General features: G+C 41.1%; 1 long non-coding RNA gene across 1 annotated transcript in view; it reads left to right on the top strand.

The window, feature by feature from the left end:
• The window catches only part of LOC135525118 (uncharacterized), a 43,059-nt gene extending 34,578 nt beyond the window's left edge, over positions 1-8,481 (top strand). The window contains exons 4-5 of the long non-coding RNA XR_010453071.1: positions 4,573-4,671; positions 7,874-8,481. This is a non-coding gene — a long non-coding RNA (uncharacterized LOC135525118). The remainder of the gene's footprint in view (positions 1-4,572; positions 4,672-7,873) is intronic.
• Positions 8,482-16,332: the final 7,851 nt, after the last annotated feature.

The following is a 16,332-nucleotide window of genomic DNA, read 5'->3' as shown; positions in this document are numbered from 1 at the left end:
AGTAAATGTAAAATGCACATAAAATCAACAGTGTAGTGTTAGGATTCAGTCTTGTGTCAGGTGAACCTTGGTTTAATCATTTTCCCATTATCTCCAAACTGTTCCCTATGCTTTTTTATAATTCTTCTCTATAAAACATTTCAATGTAGCCCTATCCATTTAGGCCAATTCCCACGAGTGTAAAGGGTTAATATATCATAATAATGATTATAATAATATATGCCATTTAACAGACGCTTTTAACAAAGCAATTTACAGTACAGTCATGTGTGCATACATTTTATGTATGGGTGGCCCCAGAAGCAATCAAACCTACTACCCTTGGTGTTGCTATCTAATTTACTGCCTTTGAACCAGTGTCATATGAGATGATACAATTTATTTTTTATCACATGGGAAATATGAACTGCTCAGAATATTTGGGGGGTAACATAAAAAGCGAAATATCCCAATAAGTAATGACCATTATAACAGCTTCCTTTTGATTTTATGCCACAGCGATCTCTGGAAGCTTTCAATTACGCCCTGCTTTATTTTCAGAGGAAAGGCTGAATTAGCAGAGTTTAGCTAACAGCCTAAATAATGGGCCTTATGGGAGATTTGAATAGCTGTGGAGAAATGTGAGAAGCGAGAGCTCTGGTGTCTGTTGCTTCGTGATCGGCTATTCCTATCCAATAGGCTACTACATGTTTCTATGTGTTTTCAGGACCAATGCGTAGCATTGGTTATATAGATTGGTCATGGGTATAAAAAGTCATGTTCTGGGCATGACATTTATTACCTTCAACAAATAATGTAGCAATTATTTTGCAAGCATGGAAAATAAAATCACCTCATTTCCTTTGTATAACTTTTGGTTCGCAGAAAGTTTTTCGAGGTGAATTAAGGAAATGTTGCACTACATTAAATCATTTATTTACATAGGAAAATGACATTTTCCAAGGGTGACCAACACTGCGTAAGTTCTTAAACACACTGTAATCCATTTATACAGTTGGTTAGAATTTGGGCAAGTGAGGTCAGGGACGTAACTCAAAGTAACTATATTAGATTTATGTTCCACATAGGGTTTCAGTGCTACATTGTGTTTAAGTTATTCTTTACTTTGCTTTCTGCTCCTCATAGAATAGGTTGACCCATATAATCTCTGGTCCCAAATCAGTAATGCAAAAGCCAATGATAGGCGATGATGAGCAGTGTCCCTCCTCACTGAGAAAGATGTTATATTACCTCTCTAATGGAGGCTGCTCACTTAGGAGCTGTTCACCCCTCCTCACTTCTAAACAAGTGTTTTTGTGTGTGTGCACATGCGTGTGTGCGTGTGTGTGTAATTCAGTACTCTGGACAAATTACAATAATATCATAGCATAGCATAATAAATAATTCAGCTCACCTCATTCAATTTTTTCAGTGGTTTCCTTTCGGCATGTCTTAGTCACACCGTAGATGTCTTTCATCCACTGTGAAAACCTGTAATAACAACATAAATAACAATAACTGTTAGAAAGGGAAGATAATGTCATCAGATTGCATTTTCAGTCCCAGAGGAGAGGGATGGCAGGCCACACGTGGCAATAGCTGAGTGTGAGATGGAATTGATCTTTTATTAAAAATGGTTTCTGACTCGGAGTGAATTCATTATCAGTCTATTATCTCAGAATATTGTAAATATGGAGTCGAGGAGGCACCAACACCTCCCTCAGGCAACTCTCTGTCTGTTATGCTGATGTGAAATCACAGTTCATAAAATGCCAGTTAATAAGGGATTGTGAGACAAAGATTCTACTCTCTTCCCTCAACACACACACGCACGCACGCACGCACGCACACACACACACACACACACACACACACACACACACACACACACACACACACACACACACACACACACACACACACACACACACACACACACACACACACACACACACACACACACACACACACACACACACACACATAATTTATCAGCAGAGCAGATGTTTATTTTAGGAACAGAGAGCTTTGGTGAAGTGCAGCTCATCCTCATCTCAGCCAAGCCAGGATTCAGTGTCTTCACAGGCAGAAGAGCCCAACTCACGCCCACCACTGGCTTATCTACTGCCACTTTATTGGGTACTCTGTCTACATTGAGTTGTTTTTCAAGACATCTAAACCCTGCAAAAAGCTTTCTGTCTGTAGCCTATTCCTCAACTCAGAAGGAGACAGGGGATGAAACTCCCTGAGAGAAAGAACGAGGAATTAAATACTGAAAGACTAAAATAAGGGATTACCCTTTATAAATGTCAACTTGTCACAAAGAAATCCACCATATGGAGAGAGGAAAGACAATGGCATTCATTATTTGTATCCATTGCAATGCATGCTGCAATCTACTGTGGTAGCCTACTAAGACAGTGCATCAAATGGCCAAAAACTGGGAACAAACATTTTAACTACACCTTCTTGAATAATGTGCATGACTACCTGTGCAGAAGCTTCTAGTCCATGCATGTTCAGTGCATAGTCTGTCCGTTGACTTTCACTCAAAAAAAATGTACAGTATAACCTACATTCATAGTTCTATTCTTAAAACTACATCGGCCTTAGATAAAGATGAGTCTGTTTCAAGTTGAATTTATTTGACACAGTAGAAAGGCTATTTTAAATCGACCAGACACTCAAGAACACAACCTGTAGCCTATGCTTCAGACCACATTATGCTTATTTTTGGGACCACGTGCATACCACAATGCGTGGATTTTCATGCTTAATTTAGCCTCATCATAATATTTTTTTCTCCCTTCAAAGTGATAGACAGTAGCTCGGCTTCCATCCAATTGCCCGAGAGATGTTCATGTGAATATTCTAAAATCTTTTCCCACTAGAGATGTGTTTCAACTAGATGTGTTTAAATTAAATTGACTTGTTGCGGATAACAATCTGTGCGTGATGACGTAGGGCACATAAAAATAACATTTGCAGGTAAAGTTAAATGGGTTTCAGTCGCATTTTGAACACTACTAATGGTTTTCTAAGAAGAAATCTTGCTGTAGAGAATCAGTGGTCTTGGTATGCGCGCTCTATAGCCAACAGCACGCAGATACCGTGTGGTTAGGCTACCTACATGATGAGAGCGAGATGTCAAACGGTAGCCAAACATTGCTCATCATGTCACCACAATAAGACCGTATATATTTATTGGAAAGGAGCATCAAGCTCATCGCAATGCACTTTCATCACCCTGTGAAGTTTATCATAACTTATTTAATCTAGCCTAATAAACTGCATGTTTTTCCGAGTCTTAGTGGGAGGACAACATAATATCTTCGCGTAACTCCAAGTCTAATTCGATATGATGGTTATTATTGCCTATCAATATTTTCGCATAATGGCGTTTCCATCGCCATTTCTCTCATCCTTAAATATCCCACCTTTGTTTTGTCAACATTTGGAAAGTTTACTGACAAATGTTCTGTTTCCATCAGTCCTGTCTTGTCATGTGTTATCCAACATTGATATGTTTTCATCCTTTTGTACCGTTCTTTCAAGTTGCAGCGTCGACCTCGATACTGGCTGGCTAGAGCCATGAGTTAATTCAAAGGCGAGGTGAGTAGACACGACTTCCCGCCTGCCCTGGTGGACAATCATGCTATGCATTTCAAATATTCTACAGAGATTTTATTTTTTGCCCATCACAAACCACATCTAGAGTTTTTATGAGAGTAAAGTCAAACAGGAAATTTCGGTACAATTTTATAAATGCCAACAGATAATTGTTCATTTGACACGGTGCGATTTTTTTAGTGTCATAAAATGTATTATGCGAGAAATGGCGGTGGAAACTCCTTTATGCGAAAATATTGATATAATAACCATCATATCGAAGACAATTTGGAGTCATGCGATGATATGGTGTGTAGTAGTCCTCCCACTAGAACTTGGGAAACAATGCAGTTTATTAGGCTACATATGAAATAAATAATGATGAACTTCACAATATGGTGAATGTGCTCGATGGTTATCGTGATGCTCCTTTCCAATAAATGTAGATAATATCTTATTCTAGTGATATGATGATTGATGCTTGACTGCCATTTGACAAAGACAAATATTCTCGCTCAATATCCATATTAATCTCATCATGTAGACGAGCTTGCCGGCACAGCCTAACAGACTACCGGTACTGTATCTGCCAGCTGTTGGCGAGAGCGCACATTCCAAGACCAGAGTTGGCAAATTTTCTACTTGACGCAACAGTTTTTGAGATAAGCTATTGCAATGGAAACATATTAAACTTCAGATTTTTATTCGGTACATGAAAACTTAAGCGAAAAAGTACATTTTGTATGCACTACGTCATAACGCAGTGTTTTTTCCCTCAAAAAAAATTATTTGACGGAAACACATATCTGTTGGAAAAATGCGCATACTGTTTTTATGCTGATTCTAGAATATTCGCATGAAAATCTGTCCCCAATTGGATAGAAACCTTGCTACTTGGGTAAATAATGTTGTAATAATGTTGTCTCTTTATTTCAATGTGACATGGCACTCACTTGACTTGTATGTTCTCTGTTTCCATGGCAGCTGGCAGCAGAGAGAGGCCACCTTGGGCATAAGAGGTGAGGCCTACTCTTAACATCACACCTCCAGCTAACCCCACCCCCAATCTCCAGCTTCAGCTAGGTATTTATTGTTCTCTGCACTGATCCAGCTTCCTGCATGGAACACCCCAGTCTCTCGTCCTCTTCCTCCACTGTTTTACTCATGGCTTGGAAGTGAAAAAAAATTGGTTTTACCAGGTGCATTCAACTTACTATAAAAAACAAAACAGTGATGTAAAGATTAGGAATGGGTTTTCATGTATTGCCATTAGATTTGTTACTTAGACCAATTGTTGATGATCAGTCTTGCTTGGTTTGTCAGGGTATCTTTTGTCTCTGTATAGCATACATAGATTTTGACACAAGTAAACATTCAATTGTTTTTTTTTTAGCTGAATGAATCAACCATACGACTTTATCGTATGGTTGATGAACTAACCATTTGAACTGGATCTTTAAAGTTAGCCTAAAGCAGATCTAGAAGTACGAGGTTGTATCTGATGGTTAGTGACAGTAAAACATGCTAAGAGGCCAATCAGAATCTGTTTCACAATATACAATAGTTCTAGGCTATTTAGGTTATATTACAGGGAATACTTTCCCTTCAACAGAAGTAAAAATTTACAGAGACAGTTGAGCATGAATATGCAATGTAGGCCATGTAATCGAAAACCGCAAAGGAATAGTTGTACGTTTGTTACATTGACTAAATGGCTTAGTGGGATGGTAACTGATCATTTTACGTGAGCCGTGATACATTTGAAATCTGTGGTTATGTAGGGCAATACTTAAAAAATATTTTACTTTCAGAGTTTTAATGTTGGCTTCTATGGTGTTATTGAGATATTTTACAAATAGGCCTAATGATTTCTTCTTTCAAAATAAAATTGCCTCATGATAGTCCAGACAGAAAGCAAATCTGTCATATTACGGCTCTTGAACAATGTATGAGACTGTTTTTATGTATCTTTTAATTTCACAGAAATTGGCCTGCCACCTCAGTGGATATGGACAGAGAAAGCTGCGATTTAGCAGGTTTCTTGGCAAGGACAAGACCTATCCGTGTTTTGGGGCGATTAGAACCAGATGGGTCAGGTTGTGCCCTCCCGCCAGGCTAGGGCAGTGGAGTGACTGTCACTCAGACCCATCTGGGGGGGCATGTTATGGCACTGAGGGTGTAAGTGTAAACAGTCTCCGGTATATGACTGACACTCAGTTTTGGTGGTAGACCCCTGGCATCCTCCATTTGACACTGAAACATAGAGGAATACAGCTAGAGCCAGCTAGAGAGAAAGGGAAAAATGCTGGAGAGGGACTGGAGAAGAGAAAAATATTGATTTTTGAAAATTAGCACCCAGGGTAGTGAGATGGCAGGAAGAAGGGAGATACACATTTAGAAGAGTTCCTTTAAAGATTATCATGAAACAAAGATGCATTTTAGCTTTGTCTACACCTGATGAGGTTTAAAGAGAAGCCCACATGGAAAGGGAAGGGGGAAGGAGGTGCAGTGGTGACTCTTCTCCTTCCTTTCATTCTTTCATTCCGCCACTCTCTGCTGATTAGGTTTCTCCCGGTCTATCAGCTGAGTGGTCGTATGGGGTTTGATCAATGGCAGGAAACCAGCAGATCAAATGGTAATTTATCTGAAAAAGATAGGCTAGCATCTACACAACCATGCCTCTGAGCTACAAGCTCTCACAGTCTCATGCCAGAATTAAATGTTCATGATTTTCAAATGTCAAATTTAGAAGTTGTTCCAATTAAGTTTTTGGCATTATCTTCGAATTCTTAAGGTTAGGCATTAACTCAGAAAGGTTAAGGTAAGGTTTGGGATAGGATTAAAACAAAAATATAAAAAACAACTTTCTATTGCTGGTGGTTCTCCTTGTGTTGTGGGGGTTGTGTGTAGTGTTTTCCCCCATAGTACACAGTAACGCTGAGGGTGGATGCATACAGCACACCTAGGGGGTTATTTAATATGCACAATTATTACTCACTCACTCTCCACCAGCTGTATGCAAATATACAACATATTGCCTTGGGTCTCTGTGGAGAACCTCACTACTCGCTCAGACTCACCATAGGCTTTTATCTGTAATTAAACTACACACTAAATTCATCTCTAGGTTTATTGATTTTGATATTTTTTATTACCATTGTTCAACAATGCGCAATAGGGGATTGCAGTGGTGTTTCCATTTGGCAGTTGTTTGCTGTAATTCTGAAATAGTTTAAACCACTTGATTGTATTATACATTTTAAATACATGTTATGAGCTGATATTGGATTAATTGCCCACATTCTCAGAATGTTATATTTTTTTATATATTAAAGTACTTAAATAGGATACGTTTGCTCACGTATAATAGATTTCAGCAGACAATGGACCCCCTTCTTGTGAATTAGAATCGGCCCCAAGGGCAAAACTCTAACTGAACTACAATGGGATATTGCTACAATGCTTTCCAAAAAATAAGACAATATTTAGTATTTATTAGGATCCCCATTAGCCACAGCCAAGGCAGCAGCTACTCTTCCTGGGGTCCAAATATGAATAAAAACTGTTGCACCTAAACAAAACAACCTCCTACATCATAAAAATAACTATATATCATACAATACATTATTACATCTTTACATGAATATTACACATGTACAATATAAAATGTACAATACTACAATAATACAATATTACAATGTGTGTGTGTCTAGTGTGTGTGTTAGAGTGTGTGTATGCGTGTGTTTGTGTGTGTCTTTTCACAGTCCGCGTTGTGCCATGAGGTTATTGTTTTATCCGTTTTTTAAATCTGATTTTACCTTGCGTTTCCCAGAGTTTTTTTATGGACTTGGGGACTGTGAAGAGACCCCTGGTGGCATGTCTTGTGGGGTATGTATGGGTGTCTGAGCAGTGTGTTAGCTGTTTGAACGGACCGTTTGGTGCTTTCAATTTGTGAAATGCTCTCACAAAACCAAGTGATGAAGTCAATCGGTCCTCTACTTTGAGCCAGGAGAGATTGACTTCATGTTATTGATATTAGCCCTCCAATATTAAGCCAAATAATGTATTTCTATGGCATATCTGGAAACACTTAATTGACACCACAATGCCTTTACAGTAATGATTTGTATCTAATCTACTAACTGAGCTGAGGTATTGTTCTTTCGTGAGGAGAGGGGTGTTCCTAATCTGAGCCTGAATCAATGTGGTGCTGTGTTCCTAATCTGGGACCCTTACAGTAGGTTCTCCTGCCACCCCTTGTAACTCTTTGCTTCTGTCAAAATAGACATTCTCAAATTGAATTAAGGTCCTGTTCTGTGCTGCACCCCCACGGACCCCTTCGAGAGCCCTCCTGAACCCCCTTGGCCCGGTCCTGTTCCCCTCATCCAGCCGCCTCGGACTAATTAAAACCGATGTGGCCTTGTCTTTGCTGGATTAACCCTAACGAGGATTCACTGACTCCACCAGCATGTGCCTCTTGATGAGAGAGAGAGAGACAGAGACAGAGACAGAGATAGACAGAAAAATAAATGGGAGGATTTGTCCCGGCAACCTTAGCCTTGAAACCCAACACTTAATTCACTACAGATGATACAGAAAAGGTGGAAGAGAGAGAGATAGAGACAAATATACTTATGTTGATAGTTGAAATCACTAGTGTGTGTAGTGTTTTAAAAACTGTTAGTGAAACAATTGAAACGTGGCCTTATTGTGAAAAGAGTCATAAAATGGACCTCTGGTCAGCCCTCTATGATTCCATTTGATTCCATCATACAGAGAGATGAATGCCAATTCTCTTTCTTTCTTTGTGTGTGTGTGTGTGTGTGTGCCAGGGGCAGAGAAAAATTAAATTCTCTGTCTTTGATAATGCATTAATAATAAAATGCAATGTTAAAACAATTCTCCAAGTGTGAGTCTCATTAATCATAATGGTTGACAACTGTTCTGGCGAGTGTCTGCATAATGACAGTAATGTGTAGCAGGGTTTGGTTGTCGGTAGCTGAAGTCATGGTGTTTGAGAATCATACTTTTTCCCAGAGGTTGTAAAGTTAATCAATGCAACAATATTTTTTATAGTAACAGATAATTATTTTTTGAAAATGATGTAGCATATTTTGATATGAACACAAGGTTCCATTATTACAAATCAATGGCTACTCTTTTTATATCATAGCTCTTAGCTAATGTAAAAATAGAGTTATATATGTGATAAGAAATGTATTTTTGATAAACACATTTCTACACAGATAACCAACTGAAGAAACACAATATTTTGGCCATTACAGTCATCATACAGTTGCTCTTGCATGGGTCTACCGGAGTTACCCGTGGCCCTAAAATGAATTCTCTGGCTGTCACAGTTAAACGAATTCGTGAATGAAGTGTTCAAGTCCAGATAGTGCACAAGGTGTATGAAACAGAGCCTTTGCGGTGACTATTCACTCACTGCTATATGCCTTCTTAACCATAATCCTTTAAACCCTGCTAACGACATATTTCACATCCCGATGAAATCTCGATGTTTTTGCTATATTGAATATGACACTGAAGTTTACATGATTTAAATTTCAAAATATATTGTATAACCATAGATGCGACGGTAAACTAATCTAGCGCACAATAAAATAAGCAATTATTTCAAACGAAGTTGTGCACTTGAATTATATTCACTGAGAACAATTCGGCTACCAATTTAATAAAAAACAAACGTCAGTAATACATCCGGGTATAATGGATTAAAACATTTAAATAAATACTTTATTTTGCTAAATGTTTAGATTAACCTTTTAAATGGGAAAAAAGTGTGATATTAATTCGAAACGAAGGAAGAAGGATGCATGTATATGTTGATCTAAACATGCTGAACAATGTATTTTTATCACGATAATAAAATTCACAGTTTTAATGAGTTATAACATTCAAGGTCATGTCTTCCCAGAGAAGCAGAAACATCTGAATATGACAGCAACAATTACACAACCATAACAATTATATAATTAGAGTATAATGACATTAATTACATTATTATTGTTATTATTATCTTTTCCACAATAATAATAATAATTATTAGCATTATCTTTCATATAATAATAATAGTAATGATTATTATTTACTACTACTACAACTACTACTACTAATAATTATTATTATTATTAATATTCTGGAACGAGATGGGAATTACTGTAGCAAGTCAAGTACTGATCTTTAAAGTGGTTGTGACTTGTGAGCATGATATACTGGCCTAAATGTGTCCCTACTGTATGTCAATGCTAAGGTTTCTAATAGTGTGAATATGTTTAGCAGTACATGTTCCTGACTGTCTCAGTGTTGGTCATTAGGATTGATTGGTGTGTGCCATGACTCTCAGGGTTACCCCAGAGGAGAATAATTGTTTGTTGTGATATTGTAATGAAGCCCTCAGCTTCTCTTCAAGGTAATTACCCACTCTGCCTGCCTCTCTGCTTTGGTTAATCAGGCCTCCTGCTCAGTGCTCACTCAAGTCATCATAAAAGACACCAGGGGTGCAACTTTGGATTTAGAAGTGGGGGGGGGTATTTTTATTTTATTTTTTAAAATCCAGTCAGATGAACATTCCAAACAGACTTCCCCTACCCATCCACTCGGAGGCGTCCTCATGGTCCTAAAGCACACCGCTGCCTCGTTTTGCATCACATTCCAATGATAAAACTGGTGGGGGACAAAAATACAATTTCGGAATGTGTGTGGGGGAGGGGGACGACATGTCCCAAGTCAAATGTGCACCTCTGAAAGGCACACTGAGCCTTCCTCTCGCATGTATCCATTCTATCCTAGTGTCAGTTGGCAGACCGCTGGGCGGTAGGGGCTTCTGCCACCATGGCCAGCAATACACACATTCCCCTGTGTTACTGTAAAGAAGAATTTGACCCTGTCCATTGGCGGCAGCAGTGGGATGGAATCCATAGTGGGGGTCATATAGATGGACAGCCACTCTGCTGAGGAAGCTGCTTCCTGTCCATCCTGGGGCAGGCCTTCCAAGCATGTGGCGGATTCCCCTCTACATGGTAAATAATGGAGGCGTTATACAGTACGACATGCCAAGGTTCAAGCTGTGCTCCTGTGCCACACGTCTAGTTGGCCTTCTCTCCCACCCTGTGGCAACAGGAGATTACCATTTTGTCAGTGAACTACCAATCTCATTATTTTGCACTCAATGATGCCAATGATAAGCTGTAACTAACCAAACAAATTCATACATATTATGGGTTGTTGACTCCAGGTCCATATTCAACTTTTTAGATATTCACAAGAGGTAGAGTTATAATTTGGGCCGATAATCTCTTGTATATTTTACCAATGTAGGTATTTAAATAAAATTTGACCTCTTTACTAATATGAAAATTAGCCTGTGATAAATAGTTTATTTTACACATTTGTGTGTCTGTGGTTGTGTTTCTTTATTCATAACCTATATAAGAATACCTAATAAAATGAAATGAATTAATGAATTACTTTCAGCAGATGAGGAATCTTGCCTCGGAGCAAAAATCATCCACCGCGGGTGATGTGGCCGAGGGTCAGCAGGTAGTCCCTGGCCAGGGGATGGAGCAGGACCACTAGCATGAGGAACAGGCCCAGGGAGGTGCAGAGGAACAGGACATAGCCCATGTCCAGCCTCTGAGTATCTATTCAAGTTTTGGATAACATTTTCGTTCTTGCATGTTAGCTCTGCCTCCCCAAGGTGCTATAAGGTGACCTAGACATGTCTCTGTCCTTGGACCCAGGGGACCAGCCAGGAGTTGTCACAGCTGCAGTGAAGGTAGAATAGCTGGGACCCCAGGCTGCAGGGGCTCAGCTCTCTATCACACTGAACTCTTCTAGAAATTCCACCATTAGCTGCCTGAGGGAGTGAAGGTCTCTGCTCAGCTCCTCCTCCTTCAGTTTAGTTTAATTTTATCCAGTGAAGGTCAGTTTATTCAATGACTGCAATAGCTCATTGACAAGCAGAATGCTTTATCCAATGGCATGGTACTTCTTGTCCATAAATTGAAGATCTGAAGTTCTTCCACGGCTTTGTCTGTTTCCTGTGTTCTGTCTTCTCTTTTTCTATCTATCGCTTTTTCTATCTGTTCAGTCTCTTTCTGATCTTTTTTATATTGTTTGGACAGAGAGAGAGAGGCTGTTTGGCACAAATAAGGTTATTATTGCTCATCACTGTCTAACATCCCTTTCCACAGAGCACAGTCTGAGGACACCCTTGACTAACACTAACTTTTTTAGGTCCAGAACCATAAGTAACTATAGGCCCAGAACTATAGGTAACTGTAGACCCAGAACTATAGGTAACTATAGGCCCAGAACTATAGGTAACTATAGGCCCAGAACTATAGATAACTATAGGCCCAGAACTATAGGTAACTATAGGCCCAGAACTATAGGTAACTATAGGCCCAGAACTATAGATAACTATAGGCCCAGAACTATAGGAAACTGTAGGCCCAGAACTATAGGTAACTATAGGCCCAGAACTATAGGTAACTATAGGCCCAGAACTATAGGTAACTATAGGCCCAGAACTATAGGTATCAAATCAAATCAAATCACATTTTATTTGTCACATACACATGGTTAGCAGATGTTAATGTGAGTGTAGCGAAATGCTTGTGCTTCTAGTTCCGACAATGCAGTAATAACCAACAAGTAATCTAACTAACAATTCCAAAACTACTGTCTTATACACACAAGTGTAAGGGGATAAAGAACATGTACATAAAGATATATGAATGAGTGATGGTACAGAGCACCATAGGCAAGATACAGTAGATGGTATCGAGTACAGTATATACATATGAGATGAGTATGTAAACAAAGTGGCATAGTTAAAGTGGCTAGTGATACATGTATTACATGAAGATGCAGTAGATGATATAGAGTACAGTATATACGTATACATATGAGATGAATAATGTAGGGTATGTAAACATTATATTAGGTAGCATTGTTTAAAGTGGCTAGTGATATATTTTACATAATTTCTCATCAATTCCCATTATTAAAGTGGCTGGAGTTGAGTCAGTGTGTTGGCAGCAGCCACTCAATGTTAGTGGTTGCTGTTTAACAGTCTGATGGCCTTGAGATAGAAGCTGTTTTTCAGTCTCTCGGTCCCAGCTTTGATGCACCTGTACTGACCTCGCCTTCTGGATGGTAGCGGGGTGAACAGGCAGTGGCTCGGGTGGTTGTTGTCCTTGATGATCTTTATGGCCTTCCTGTAACATCGGGTGGTGTAGGTGTCCTGGAGGGCAGGTAGTTTGCCCCCGGTGATGCGTTGTGCAGACCTCACTACCCTCTGGAAACCCTCACGGTTGTGGGCGGAGCAGTTGCCGTACCAGGCGGTGATACAGCCCGCCAGGATGCTCTCGATTGTGCATCTGTAGAAGTTTGTGAGTGCTTTTGGTGACAAGCCAAATTTCTTCAGCCTCCTGAGGTTGAAGAGGCGCTGCTGCGCCTTCTTCACGATGCTGTCTGTGTGGGTGGACCAATTCAGTTTGTCTGTGATGTGTATGCCGAGGAACTTAAAACTCACTACCCTCTCCACTACTGTTCCATCGATGTGGATAGGGGGTGTTCCCTCTGCTGTTTCCTGAAGTCCACAATCATCTCCTTAGTTTTGTTGACGTTGAGTGTGAGGTTATTTTCCTGACACCACACTCCGAGGGCCCTCACCTCCTCCCTGTAGGCCGTCTCGTCGTTGTTGGTAATCAAGCCTACCACTGTTGTGTCGTCCGCAAACTTGATGATTGAGTTGGAGGCGTGCGTGGCCACGCAGTCGTGGGTGAACAGGGAGTACAGGAGAGGGCTCAGAACGCACCCTTGTGGGGCCCCAGTGTTGAGGATCAGCGGGGTGGAGATGTTGTTGCCTACCCTCACCACCTGGGGGCGGCCCGTCAGGAAGTCCAGTACCCAGTTGCACAGGGCGGGGTCGAGACCCAGGGTCTCGAGCTTGATGACGAGCTTGGAGGGTACTACGGTGTTAAATGCCGAGCTGTAGTCGATGAACAGCATTCTCACATAGGTATTCCTCTTGTCCAGATGGGTTAGGGCAGTGTGCAGTGTGGTTGAGATTGCATCGTCTGTGGACCTGTTTGGGCGGTAAGCAAATTGGAGTGGGTCTATGGTGTCAGGTAGGGTGGAGTTGATATGTTCCCTGACTAGTCTCTCAAAGCACTTCGGCGGTAGTCGTTTAGCTCAGTTACCTTAGCTTTCTTGGGAACAGGAACAATGGTGGCCCTCTTGAAGCATGTGGGAACAGCAGACTGAGATAGGGATTGATTGAATATGTCCGTAAACACACCAGCCAGCTGGTCTGCGCATGCTCTGAGGGCGCGGCTGGGGATGCCGTCTGGGCCTGCAGCCTTGCGAGGGTTAACACGTTTAAATGTTTTACTCACCTCGGCTGCAGTGAAGGAGAGTCTGCATGTTTTCGTTGCAGGCCGTGTCATTGGCACTGTATTGTCCTCAAAGCGGGCAAAAAAGTTATTTAGTCTGCCTGGGAGCAAGACATCCTGGTCCGTGACTGGGCTGGTTTTCTTTTTGTAATCCGTGATTGACTGTAGACCCTGCCACATACCTCTTGTGTCTGAGCCGTTGAATTGAGATTCTACTTTGTCTCTATACTGACGCTTAGCTTGTTTGATTGCCTTGCGGAGGGAATAGCTGCACTGTTTGTATTCGGTCATGTTTCCAGTCACCTTGCTCTGATTAAAAGCAGTGGTTCGCGCTTTCAGTTTCACGCGAATGCTGCCATCAATCCACGGTTTCTGGTTTGGTAATGTTTTAATCGTTGCTATGGGAACGACATCTTCAACGCACGTTCTAATGAACTCGCACACCGAATCAGCGTATTCGTCAATGTTGTTGTCTGACGCAATACGAAACATATCCCATTCCGTGTGATGGAAGCAGTCTTGGAGTGTGGAATCAGATTGGTCGGACCAGCGTTGGACAGACCTCAGCGTGGGAGCTTCTTGTTTTAGTTTCTGTCTGTAGGCAGGGATCAACAAAATGGAGTCGTGGTCAGCTTTTCCGAAAGGAGGGCGGGGCAGGGCCTTATATATGCGTCGCGGAAGTTAGAATAACAATGATCCAAGGTTTTGCCAGCCCTGGTTGTGCAATCGATATGCTGATACAATTTAGGGAGTCTTATTTTCAGATTAGCCTTGTTAAAATCCCCAGCTACAATGAATGCAGCCTCAGGATGTATGGATTCCAGTTTGCAAAGAGTCAAATAAAGTTCGTTCAGAGCCATCGATGTGTCTGCTTGGGGGGGGAATATATACGGCTGTGATTATAATCGAAGAGAATTCTCTTGGTAGATAATGCGGTCGACATTTGATTGTGAGGAATTCTAAATCAGGTGAACAGAAGGATTTGAGTTCCTGTATGTTTCTGTGATCACACCACGTCTCGTAAGCCATAAGGCATGCGTCCCCGCCCCTCTTCTTACCAGAAAGATGTTAGTATCTGTCGGCGCGATGCGTAGAGAAACCAGCTGGCTGCACCGACTCCGATAGCATCTCTCCAGTGAGCCATGTTTCCGTGAAGCAAAGAACGTTACAGTCTCTGATGTCCCTCTGGAATGCTACCCTTGCTCGGATTTCATCAACCTTGTTGTCAAGAGACTGGACATTGGTGAGAAGAATGCTAGGGAGTGGTGCACGATGTGCCCGTCTCCGGAGTCTGACCAGAAGACCGCCTCGTTTCCCTCTTTTACGAAGTCGTTTTTTTGGGTCGCCGGCTGTGATCCATTCCGTTGTCCTGGGTGAAAGGCAGAACACAGGATCCGCTTCGCGAAAGTCATATTCTTGGTCGTAACAAAAAACTGCATAGTTTCCTAGGAACGCGAAGCGAGGCGGCCATCTCTGTCGGCGCCGGAAGTTAGTAACTATAGGCCCAGAACTATAGGTAACTATAGGCCCAGAACTATAGGTAACTATAGGCCCAGAACTATAGGTAACTATAGGCCCATAACTATAGGTAACTGTAGGCCCAGAACTATAGGTAGCTGTAGGCCCATAACTATAGGTAACTGTAGGCCCAGAACTATAAATAATAGTAGCACCAGAAGTATAGGTAACTGTAAGCCCAGAACTATAGGTAACTGTAGGCCCAGAACTGTAGGTAATTATTATAGGTAACTGTAAGCCCAGAACTATAGGTAGCTGTAGGCCCAGAACTGTAGGTAACTGTAGACCCAGAACTGTAGGTAACTGTAGGCCCAGAACTATAGGTAGCTGTAGGGCCAGAACTATAGCTAACTATAGGCCCAGAACTATAGGTAACTATAGGCCCAGAACTATAAGTAACTATAGGCCCAGAACTATAGGTAACTATAGGCCCAGAACTATAGGTAGCTGTAGGCCCAGAACTATAGGTAACTATAGGCCCAGAACTATAGGTAACTATAGGCCCAGAACTATAGGTAGCTGTAGGCCCAGAACTATAGGTAACTATAGGCCCAGAACTATAGGTAACTGTAGGCCCAGAACTATAGGTAACTGTAGGCCCAGAACTATAGGTAACTATAGGCCCAGAACTATAGGTAACTATAGGCCCAGAACTATAGGTAGCTGTAGGCCCAGAACTATAGGTAACTATAGGCCCAGAACTATAGGTAACTGTAGGCCCAGAACTACCATGTAATAACTTTTCAGTAAAGACACACATTAACAGAGAGGTTCTACAGATATTTGTTTACCGTAAGGTTTA

This window comes from Oncorhynchus masou, chromosome 31 (assembly GCF_036934945.1).
Source record: "Oncorhynchus masou masou isolate Uvic2021 chromosome 31, UVic_Omas_1.1, whole genome shotgun sequence".
Taxonomy (NCBI): domain Eukaryota; kingdom Metazoa; phylum Chordata; class Actinopteri; order Salmoniformes; family Salmonidae; genus Oncorhynchus; species Oncorhynchus masou.
This window is presented reverse-complemented; position numbering and strand designations above follow the sequence as displayed.